The sequence below is a fragment of the Maniola hyperantus genome, chromosome 18 (assembly GCF_902806685.2).
Source record: "Maniola hyperantus chromosome 18, iAphHyp1.2, whole genome shotgun sequence".
NCBI lineage: Eukaryota > Metazoa > Arthropoda > Insecta > Lepidoptera > Nymphalidae > Maniola > Maniola hyperantus.
The window spans coordinates 9,567,067-9,579,858 of NC_048553.1; the positions used below are offsets into that span (position 1 = coordinate 9,567,067).

The following is a 12,792-nucleotide window of genomic DNA, read 5'->3' on the forward strand; positions in this document are numbered from 1 at the left end:
TCATAAAAGAATTTTGCAGTAAAAATTTCGAGTTTCTAGCCCGGTTGTTTAGACTGTGCGTTGATAAATCAAAATAAATCTTTTTATAGGTATAGAGCAAGATTAGGTATCCAAATTTTCCGCTTATAAGAAAACAGTTCTCACCACAGTTCCAGGAGGTAGTCAAAGCACAGAATAATAAGCTGATTCCTAGTTCCATGGTCCAAAGTCACGTCTTTAAAACAATTTACAATAGGTGACTTATGCAGTTCACACCTCTTGTCAATGAGGACCCTCAGGTCAAGTGTCTCGAGACGTTCGTAACTTCGTAGATAAGTGCCATTAAACAACTGTCGTTAATCTTCGGGCGAGGAACGACCCACCTGGGTCAAAACTTGAGAGGGCAATGATTTAAATAAATTACTTTACGTAAACTTTACCTGACGGGAGAGGAATATCGGGGAATATCAAGATATTCGTTATTTATGTTTGGCCTTCGGAATATTTATTCGCACACAAGCAAATATGACGCAAGTAGGTATAACGATCAACGATGAAAGTATTTTCATTAAAATTATATCCCTTTTAAAATGAAAATATAACACTAGAACTAGTCTTATCTAATTATACATAAATAAGTCTACGTGGAATTGTGTCAAGAATATCTACTGGCTGACTCTTTGGGCGCAACAATATAAGCTAGCTCTTCTGCCATCAGATGAGGCAATTAACTACGGTGTAACATCTCGAAAGAATTTTTAGCTTAGGAAGTTTTAATTAAGCACCTACAACAAGGTACTTGGTTAAAATCAAAAATAAAAAATAAAATAAACTTTTCAAACAAGCAACAACAAAAATCAAAAAACACAATAACAAAATTTCTAGTGATGTCCGTATATTAAATTTTATCAGACTTTATTGTTAAAAAAAATTATATCGCGTTGCTGAAACTTTAATTCATTTACTATAGTAAAATTTTGTTTAAACTAGCGAAACTATATGATAATCATTACCGGATCAAACAAATTACTTAAACATCAAATAAAATAAACTAATCTATTTGAATCGAGCTTAGGTATTTAACTTAAGAAAAGGGTTTGTTTTTAATCTATATATATAAAAGGAGAAGGTGACTGACTGACTGACTGACTGACTGACTGACTGACTGACTGACTGACTGACTGACTGACTGACTGACTGACTGACTGACTGACTGACTGACTGACTGACTGACTGACTGACTGACTGACTGACTGACTGACTGACTGACTGACTGACTGACTGACTGACTGACTGACTGACTGACTGATCTATCAACGCACAGCTCCAACTACTGGACGGATCGGGCTGAAATTTGGCATGCAGATAGTTATTATGACGTAGGCATCCGCTAAGAAAGGGGGTTAAATAGGGGTTTGAAATTTTGTAGTCCACGCGGACGAAGTCGCGAGCATAAGCTAGTAATAATATAAATGGGATGTTCCTATTACCTACAAATAGCAAACCTAAAAAATCGATTCCACAAAGTCATGGAGTTCCCACAGATCCGATTTGGAAACGTAATGATTAAAAAGCCATGAGCTTCTCTATAATTACATTTCCAGCTCTATCTGTTTGAGTAAAAATCTCTATGTCGGCTGCTTTGTTTAATTTTGATTTATATTATAGTAGAGAAAGATTTATTGATTTTAAAAGAACAAACAAAAAGTAGATACCTACTACCTTTGTATGTTATAATATTAGGTAGGTATATTGTGTAGATAAAAGTACGACTTAAAACTTTCTTTATTCTTTCGACGCTATAATAGGTCAAGCGAAGGTACATTTTATGTATCATTATGTAATAATGCGGACAAAAGAAAGCAGTCAATACCGTTCAATCAATATCGACGGAGAATATGGATTTAATTGCTAAAGAATTCTCACTCGTTAATGATGTAGGGAACTGTGCTAACATAATACAATTAAACCAACCGTTTCAATACGTAATATAATTATGTTCTGTTTATTCGAAGACAGGGACTGCTTAACCATAATAATTAATGCTTGCTCTGTATTTTAATTTAATAACGGCCTACCCATTCATTTAGATAATTGTCTAAAAGGTTTATTCACCTTACAGAAAAAGTCTAAGCATACTAAAAACAACCCTAGTAACGGGTGGCTATTTTTTGAAGCACGCTCGTAGGTGTGAGAAGGTTCGTAAGACCGAGCTAATATCTATGTAATCTGTGTTGTGACGCGTATGTGTCACACACGCAAGCGTACGAATTTGTCTTCACTTTCTAAAAATATAATTGTATGAGCTAGATAAGAATACAGAGCAAGGCATAGATAACATATTATGTAGGTATTATCCATGACTTTCTGTGTAATTTTTTCTAGCTTATTCGATATTTGTAGGCAGAAATCGTTGAGAAATTCAAGCGCGTTATAAAAGTTACACTTCTTAATTTTATGCTTCGTTAAAAAGCTAATCAGGTGAACCATAAAATGCAATTCTCCGAATTAAAGAACAACAACAATTAGAAAAAATAAATTGATTAATTGGGTCAAATACCACTTGAATTAAAAACCGTTATTACTTAAACCACAACTGACACTGTTGTCTGCTGAAAAAGTAATTCGGGGTGTAACACCCTGTTCCCTCTTGTCGTTCGTCGAGCCAGGATTTTAATCGGATGTTCCAGTGGCAGAACATTTTTTATGAAGCTTTTCACACTTGTCTGAAACCGATTTTGTGTCAAAATGTTCTGCCACTGGAACATCCGATTAAAATCCGGGCCGACACCCAACAAGTGGGAACGGGCTGTTACAAAAATAAAATGGGAAACAGCGAAAAAGTTCAGTAATATTCCAAACATGATACCAAAATAATAATAGCGTTGACAATTTTTTTTCGCTACACCAGACAAGATGGTGTAGTAAAAAAGGATATTAAATCGATAAAATTAGTCTGAGAGTTATTTCCAACAATTCCTTCACAAGGAAGAAAAGTTTTATGACGTCCCTTCCGTTTCAATTACTTCAGTTTCAGATGAGTTTCAGCTATAACGTATAATAACGTCTACACTTACTAAATGTGTTTTTATGCCGTTTCATTGAAATATCTTGTGAGTATCTATACTCTATCTGCGGAAATAAATTAGTATAGCTCTCTCTCTGTTACTTAATCCCATACAAATGATGTAGATCCAAAAATCTCAGTGGGCGCTAACCATTTTCACCAATCAATCACAAACAAAACTGTTTTCTAATTGAATTTCGAATGTTTTTTATTATTCGAATTGAATTTTGAGTGTTGTTTGTGATTGGTTGGTGACTCAAAATAGTTAACGTCAACTAGGATTTTTGCCTCTATCATCTGTATGGGATTACGTAACAGAGAGAGCGCTAAACCTACTAATTTCTTGCGGCGGATAGGGTATAGGGACGCAGAGCGCGGGTTGCGAGATGGTGACTGTTGACGTAAAACTCAAGGAATTCAACGTGCATGTCATAATACCGCAATCTGCACCACCGACCACCTGCACCGTCGCAGTCAAGTCAAGTCGTTAGTAAGCATTTCAGCCGGTGAAGAAGTTTCACTTCAAAAATACTGATGAATCTCGGATGAACAATCAACTGGTAGGCACTAGTTACCAACTTGTTACCAAACAATGTTGACACTTAAGTATCTGTAGAAGTGGCAAGGTTAACGCGTGTCTATCACGCACGCAAAACTTATGCACGAATAGGCACTTTCGAAATTTCACCCCTTATGTTTTCCCAAGTTTTCCCCAATCGTTCTGACGAGTCGACCTCGCTTTGTTTGAAAGTGATATAAAAATGAGTTTATTAAACCACCCATCGGAATTCACACGTAAAGTTGTCACCAACCTCGAAGGAGCAAAATATACCTACACTAGCTGATGCCCGCGACTTCATCCGCGTGTATTAAGGTTTTTGAAAATTCCGTGGGAACTCATTAATTTTCCGGGATAAAAAGTAGCTTATGTCACTCTCCAGGTCTTTGACTATACCCATGCAAAATCTCATGTCATTGAAGGACAAACCAACAAATAACACACTTTCGCATATTCGTCTTCTTCTTATTTGTCAGCCCTTATTTATAGACATAGGCCTTTTCACGTACACGCTTTTCTTCCCGGTGTTGGGCGAGCCTTCCCCAAGTTTTCTCGCAAGCTTGGTGATGTAGTCGGACCAACGCGATGGTTCTCTTCTCTTCCAACGTTTCTCCTTCTGGTACGTGGTCTCCATTCTAGGAGCAAAAAGGTCCATGGGTCATCTGTGGTCTTGCAAACATACCCGGCCCATCTCCATTTAACCTGCCCATTTAACATTCTACCGTAGGTCTATTTTAGAATTATTCAAATATAATCTAAATCTAAATTATTATATAAAAGGAAAAGATGACTGACTAATTGACTGACGGACTGACTGACTGATCTATCAACGCACAGCTGAAACTACTGGATGGATTGGGCTGAAATTTGGCTTGCAGATAGCTATTATGACGTAGACATCCGCTAAGAAAGGATTTTTGAAAATTCAACCCCTAAGAGGGTGAAATAGGGGTTTAAAATTGATGTAGTCCACGCGGATGAAGTCGCGTGCATAAGCTAGTTTATTATTAAAAACGCAAGTTTTGCTTACAAGGTCAGAACATACCTAAGTTTGCGCCAAAGAGGTCTCAAAAGTCTTCGTAGTGAAGATGTTTAAATGATCTAGGATGTTCAATATATCTGCCATTGTGCTATTCCAGGTTTTTGTGCTCAATTCTTTTTTTGGTAGAATTAAATTTATCCCGCGACTTTGTTAGCGTGAATATAAGTTTTCGAAGATGTCGTTGAAATTTCTTGAAAGCTTTTTACGTAAAATCTTAAGATGTTTGATGCAAAACCTCAAGTTTTGATGTGCATGTCAGTTCGTTTATCTTTCTGTAAATATACTCGTACTTACTTAGATGTTAGGCATGTTAAACAGTTTAAACATGATTAAATCCTTTATCTACTTACTAGTGTAACTCGTTCTAAAAAGAGCTTATTTGTACCTACTTGTATTAACAGTTTACTTAGCCATCTTGTGAAACCGAGTCTAGAGCTGTCATCGAAAAAAATTCACTCATATTTTTGTTACTATACAGAAAACCCCAATTTGTATATTTCCCTCGGATGAATGATTACCTATATTTCGCATTAAGTTGTGAAGGTTTCCAACAAAAACTACGCCATAAAATAAATAAAACCACAAATTAATCAACGCTACTTCAAAGCTCACTAACCATTTATCTTACGAGCTACCGCAAATGACCGATTTCAGTCAGTCATAATATAAAAGTCTGCGATTTTTTTTTTTATTATTAATTTATTAGTAATCAACAGCGATGCAGATATTATTTTTACATTTAAGACTTGATACTAAAATAAGGCCAAATATGATTGCAATTTTACAATTTTGCCTAATACTTTGATTACAATACTATAAAATATTTAAAAAACCTAGTGGATGATTCACAACGTGCGTGTGTGTGTGTATTTTAAAACAAATTTAAAAAAGAATCCTTATGTGAGTAAAACACCCTTGGTGCAAATCATCGCAACATAATATACAGTACCAGGATGCGTGTGTTAAAAACATCATTATCATGTCAATTATTGCTGGCCCGCTATGAGCGCGGAGCATGGGTTTTCTCTGAAAGGGTTTCGACCACAGTTCACCACACTAGCCAAGTATGGCAGGCTTCATACTACTTTGAATACATTATAGAGACTCTCAGCATGTTTCGTCACAATGTTTTCCTTTACCGTTAATGCAACATAACATAGTTTTGATTTTTAATGATTTGTATGTTTTATATTTATTCATTTATTTAGGCTTTATTGTTAAAGCGCTAATTAAAGTCAGGTTGGTATGATAAAAATACAATACATATACAAGAAATAAAGTAACTCTGTATAGTATACTATAGTAGCGTAGGATCAAAAAATAATAGTTGTCATGAAAATTAATTTTATTTAAGTACCTACCAATAAGTACCTGTATAAAGAAAAAAAATCTGTCACCCATAACAAAAATCGGTTGTCTGCGTTACCGCTTATAAATACATACATGAAATTCTATCGTGTATGTAATATATTTAATAAAAATCTGCATAAAGGAAACTCGGCTCGCTGCGGGCCCAACTATTGTTGGCGAAGCCTCATTCTATGACACGCTGGAATTTTTATTAATACATTTTATTATACAACGGAATTCTTGCCTACAAGTCTACATTTTTTTAGTATCCCTTATCCGTCACTATACCGCCATTATTATAAATGCGAAAGTGTGTTTGTTTGTTCGTCAATCACGCCGCAACGGGACAACAGAAGTGATTTTTCGCATGGATTAACCTACCTAGTTAAAGACCTAGAGAGTGACAGGCTATTTTTATACCGGAATATCAAAAAGTTCCCACGGGATTTTGGAAAACCTGAATGCTTAATTATAGTATTAGACTAAGCCTCCGCTGTCCTTCTGTCTGTCCGTCCACCAGTTTGTTTGTCAGCGGTCTGTATCTCATGAACCGTACCTAATACCTTCAGAGTTAAAATTTTCACACAGTGTATTTTTATTACCGTTATAACAAAAAAAATCAAAATAGTCGCCATGTAAATTAAAATAAATTATAGTGTTATTTTTTGTACGATGGTACGGAACCCTTCCTGTGCGATTCCAACTCGCACTTGACTGGTTTTTTAAACTAAGGAACTTTAATCCCCCCATGAATAACTAAAAGAAGTTTTTTGTACGTAACCACACCATATATTATTTTGATTCACGATATGATTTGATGACACACCTTTATTCAATATCCTGTTCGCTAAATGATGAGAAAATATTTTTTTTATAATATTTAGGTATAAATTATACTCGTAGAAAACCCGCGACTTCGGCCGCGTAAGTTTCGGTTTTTCGTAATCCCATGGGACTTCTTTGATTTTCCGTGATAAAAAATTATCCCTCTCCGCAGGATGACCCATGACTTTGTCCACGTGGATTTAGGGTTTTTAAGAATTTCGCGGCAACTCTTTGATTTTCCGAGATAAATTAGCATAATTCGTTAAAAACGGTTGAGCAGAAGGGCTGTGAAATTCTAGCAGACAGACAGACACACTTTCGCATTTATAATTTAATACTTAAGTACTATGGATTATTTTATGGTTCATAAAACCACAAAAATATTGTATCTACTTCTCAATAAATTATACTCGAAAAACTCAATTTAAAATAAATATAAAACATCGAAAAGATTACGCCTATCCGCTTTTAAAAGCGGCCGGTGACGTAATATTAAGCCATTATAATGATATTTTTATTTGTTTCATGTAGGTAGGTGTTATTTGCAGGAGCTTTTTATCTCTCTACCACAAAAGTAAGAGGCCAGAAATCAACAGTTGCTCTTTCCAAAAGCAACGTTGTTTTATCACTATCACTTACCCATATTATAAAATGCGAAAGTGTGTTTGTCTGTTAGTTTAGAAAGAAAGAAAGAAAGAAAAAAATGTTTATTTTTTAAAGCTGTGTCACATATTACCAGCTAAACCTAAGGGTTAGGTTATCCCGTCGCCTCTAATACTTGAGCAGTAAAGTCAAAAGACCTCAAGCAGACGGAGCAGAAGGTTGGTTTGTCCTTCAACCACGTCGCAACGGAGCAACGGTTTTACGTGATTTCTTGCATGGGTACAGTTAAAGACCTGGAGAGTGACATAGGCTATTTTTATACCGGAATATCAAAAAGTTCCCACAGGGTTTTTTACAACCTGAATTCTTAATTTTATTAGTATTAGACTAAGCCTCCGCTATCCTTCTGTCTGTCCGTCCATCAGTCTGTTTGTCAGCGGGTTGTATCTCATGAACAGTAATAGCTGCAGAGTTAAAATTTTCACACAGTGTATTTTTTTTTAATACCGGATATCCAAAGAATTCCCATGGGATCTCTTAAAACCTAAATCCAAGCGGATGAAGTCGCGGGCATCATCTCTACTACATACCTAGTACCTACATCTCTACTTCTATCATAAGTTAGCCCTTGACTGCGATCTCCACTTGGTGTTAAGTGAGGGTGCAGCCTAAGATAGACGCGGGCTAACTTGGAAGAGAGGGTATGGAAGTTTTTACTAAAACCATACCTCCGGTTTCTATATGGTATCGTACCGGAACGCTAATTCGCACGGCTTTGCCAGAGACAATTTAGAAATTATAAATGAATAAATTAGCCCCACCGGAAATTGAACCTTGGCCCTCTCACTTATAAAATCACAGCGCTGACCACCGCGCCAAGAGGGCGTTTACAATAATGATAAAATAAGGAACTATAATATTGTAATGATATCGATATTCTATTCTCATGGACAGCTGAAATCTGAATGATTCCATGAATCTTTGTCATTTAGAGATTTCATTGCTATAGCTGTAGGTATAATCGAAATACTTACCTACCTCGTTCCAACAAATTCCTGCGAAATTTCTAACATAAGTAATTTCTGAATAATTATTAAACTCTGATTTTTTAATGAAAGTTCTGAATTTTCGGAATTTTTAACCTCTGAATAATAATGTATATTATTTGACAAAAAATTGTCTCTGAATTTTTAGTAACATTATTGGACATTTTCAATTAATCCTCGGAATCCACGGAGGGCTGGCAGTTCTCTCAGCCAGCATAAATTATTATTAAGATTTTGCTTTTATAAATTTCTTTTAATTTATATTCCAGCTTATTTTATATTATTTGAATAGAAATTCCATCACGCACTTTTCAGTGAAGGAAACCCATGAAAAACACATAATAGGTACTTAGATTAGAGCCATAATAATATTTTGGCGAACAAAACAGATTTAATTTTAATTTTACAAGTGAATTGCGTAATTTAATTTGATTTCGCTAAACCACAAAGCTCACAAAGCTTATAGGATTGCCTCAACTTTTATGAGTTCTTCATTGAAATATTCAATATTCATCTCAAAAACCGGACATAGTTCGCAGGTTCGAAATTCGAATGTCCGCCACAGTCGGGCGAATAAGGCACAGTTCAAAAACAGCTCGGCTTTGAATCGCACGCGTACACATAGGTTACTTCAATTTATGAACTCGTTACCTACTCGTGTTCGTAGTTTTGTTTCAGTGTAATTTTGAGTTATAGCGTTTCGATTGTTGACTTTTTGTGGTGATAGTAGGTGTTTTGATTGTTGACTTCTTTTAGAGAGCTAAGTGTTTTTTTTGTGGAGAATTGAACTTGGAGATTTTCTTGACTTGAGAAAAATTATTGTAAGTGGCTTAATTTTTTTATCATAGGATTTAAATTAGACACTTTTTGTAAATAAATAATAATTATTATTATTACTATTTATATGACATTTAAGCTAAGAAATGATTAAAGGACAAGGATCTCCTGTGAGGCAGGAGAGACGTCTCTTCATCTGCATCGCATTTCTCATTTCGGATAATTGTGATTGTGACCTTTGCCATTAATTACACGAATGCCACAAAAAAGGAGTGTAATGTTTTCAGGGTTCATGTATGTGAGTTTATTTATTCCATCATAACTTCCAAATACCTGAACAGATTTGGATGTATGGGGTATAATTATTAGAATCCTTTTATCGTCCCGCGTGACACTGGCTATAGGAACTTTTTTTTTTAAATTTAAAATGGTAGGGCAGTCTTGTTTTTTAATCTTTTAGCTTAAAGGGTTCGGGTTAGTTAGTAAGACTCTTTACTACACATACAAATTAAAATTGCCTATTATAAATACGAAACTGTGTCTGTCTTTCTGTAACTCTCTCGTAGTCGAAATTCCACGGATGCGTATGTACCACGTATGTACGAAGCGATTTGCCTCCACATTTCTGATTCGAACCGCTAAGATTTGGAACACCCTTCCAGCATCAGTTTTCCTCTCCAGTTATAATATGGGTACCTTCAAGTCAAGAGTGAATAGGCATCTTCTAGGCAAGCGCGCTCCATCTTAGGCTGCATCATCACTTAGGTCTGATTGCAACCAAGCGCTAGTCTATAAATTTAAAAAAAATACTTTTTTACAGTCCAGCAGCTTTACATACTGATTTTAAATTGTTCGTAAGTGTACTATAATTCTATGTAAGTTTTTTATTTTATTTACCCCTTAAATGTTTCGAGTAGGTAGGTACCTACTCACCTATGGTGAAAATGCTGAAAAACGCGTTGAAATCTATAGTACGCCACAGGTCGAAATGGCAATCGGGGAGGTAATGCCCCGCATAGCCCCCGCGCAAACTCGGTGCGGGCGAGCGCGGGTGATGTGCGGAAGTGCGTGGCGTTCCCCGCCTCATACCCCGATTGGCATCTCAACTTGTCGCAGACTTATACTCGTGTCTCGTACATAGACGTGTAAAGCGACAGAAGCGGATTGCGATTTGCGACGTGCGTTGTTTTGACTTACAATTTACAAATACAATAATGCGATATAATGTATTTTGTTTTCAGCTCGGCTATAGGTACTACCTATGTACTAATTTCAGCCTGCATTTCCTTTTTCTGTCCAATGTATTTTCTTATTCATTCTTAATTAAAAAAGTCGCCCTATATCTAACAATTTCTAAAATACTAGTTTAAGTAAGTATTTATTATGTTTAACTTCAAACTTTTTAAATGTATGTTAATTAAGTAACTTGATTTTTTATTGGAAAAAAAAAGAAAGTTACCTACCTTATATAGGTTTCTTTGAAACGGTTTATATAGGTTTATTAAGGTTTTTATGTTAATTTACTTGTAATTTAATTAATAAAAATAAAAAAGAAAGTTGCCCTATAAACCTTTATTGTAACCATAATTGTACACAACATCGAAAGTTGTATCACATCTCTATTCTCAAAATAGAGATATGTCGAAAGACATAAAACGCAAGAAATCTTCAATTACCAATATGGCGACTCAACCCGCTTGGATGCGTCATCGTACTCTTGTAATTTACAAATACCAGCTAAGTGCGAGTCAGATGAAGTGTTCCGTATTATCGTACAAGAAATAACGCTTTTGAACTTTTTTAATGTTGCTACCACAAATTCACAGCTACCAATTCACATTCCTACCTGCTAAAAGGTCAACGGGAAGTACCCTTTAGGTCTCTTGAAAGACTCGACAGACAGGCGGACTGACAAATAGATAGACAAACAACGGAGTTATCCTACAAAGTAGTAGGTAGACGCAACATATCAATATTATTCAGGTATATATACACAATACATCGATAGATATAATGTATTTTTCGCATATTAGATTTGATTACTTGATCCATTTGCTGAGCTGAATCGTAAGGCTACTCCCGTTCAATAGTACCTTTGCGTCAGTGTAGGCAAGAAATAATAGTGTTTATTCAATATGTGCGATGAGTAAAATTTGGTTTTTTTTTAGTTTTTAAAAGCTATTCGATTTGATCACTCGATCAATTTGCCGAGCTGAATTAGTTGTTCTGTAACAGTAAGGCTAATCCCGTTCAATAGAACGATCACGCCAGTCAAGGTAATAGTGTTTATTCAATACGAGCCATTCCGAACGATGAATTAATTAGAAATTCAGAAGATGTTTTATTTCTTGAAGGGCTTCTATTGAACTTGGCGCTTTAATCTCGCCGCGGCGCTCTGTGGTGATATAACAGACATAACAGTTCAACCAAATGTATACGAGTGTTACTTTAAATATTATTGCTTCATTTATTCTTATTTATTTTCGTTAAAAATGTCTTACTTACTACTCGATATGTTAGAACTTTGTAGATAATATTTTTATGTTTATCGGTTACCTTAACTTCCAAGAGTCCCAAGCTGTTAATTTACTTCGTCCGCGTGGATTTAGGTTTTTAAATTCCCGTGGGAACTATTTGATTTTCCGGGATCGAAAGTAGCTTATGTCCTTCACCGGGATGCAAGCTATCTTTGTATTGAGTTTCATAACAATTTAACCAAATGTATACGAGTGTTATTTTAAATGTTATTGCTTCATTTATTCTTATTTATTTTTGTAAAAAATGTCTTACTTACCTACTTGTGTTCGATATTTGAACTTTGTATATAAATCCATACTAACATTATAAATGCGAAAGTGTGTCTGTCTGTCTGTCTGCTAGCTTTTCACGGCTCAACCGTTCAACCGATTCTGATGAAATTTGGTACAGAGATAGCTTGCGACCCGGGGAAGGACATAGGCTACTTTTTATCCCGAAAAAATTTAAGAGTTCCCACAGGATTTTTAAAAACCTAAATCCAAGCATACAAAGTCGCGAGAATCAGCTAGTATTTTTATATTTATCAATTACCTTAAACTCACAAGAATCCTAAGCAGTATTTATATATTTTTAAATGAATAATTTAGCCACTGGCTATTTTTATGAAAAAATATGGCAAAGCTTGTTTAAAATAGCTGACATTCTTTATTCCGACTGAATCCTTGGAATTCCATGGCGCCACCTTAGGGTCTCAGCTAAAAATCAGCGCTGTATGCTCTTGTGTAAATGCTGTGATAGCCTAATGGTTAGGACGTCCGCCTTCTAATCGGAGGTCGGGGCTTCGATCCCGGGCACGCACCTCTAACTTTTCGGAGTTATGTGCGTTTTAATTAATTAAATATCACTTGCTTTAACGGTGAAGGAAAACATCGTGAGGAAACCTGCATGCCTGAGAGTTCTCCATAATGTTCACAAAGGTGTGTGAAATCAACCAATCCGCACATGGCCAGCGTGGTCTGTCACATGATGATTACGAATTTTTATGTAGTTTTCTGTTTTAAATTTA

General features: G+C 35.6%; 1 protein-coding gene across 3 annotated transcripts in view; it reads left to right on the top strand.

The window, feature by feature from the left end:
- Nucleotides 1-12,792, top strand: part of LOC117990892 (nephrin-like) — a 132,776-nt gene that overhangs the window by 78,397 nt on the left and 41,587 nt on the right. For 2 of the 3 annotated variants that reach the window (XM_034978388.2, XM_069504524.1), the window contains exon 1: nt 9,066-9,292. The exons of the other annotated variant lie outside the window; for it this stretch is intronic. The gene's annotated coding sequence lies outside the window, so the exon portion shown is untranslated. Of the gene's footprint in view, nt 1-9,065; nt 9,293-12,792 lie in introns of those variants that run through there. 3 annotated transcript variants of the gene reach the window in all.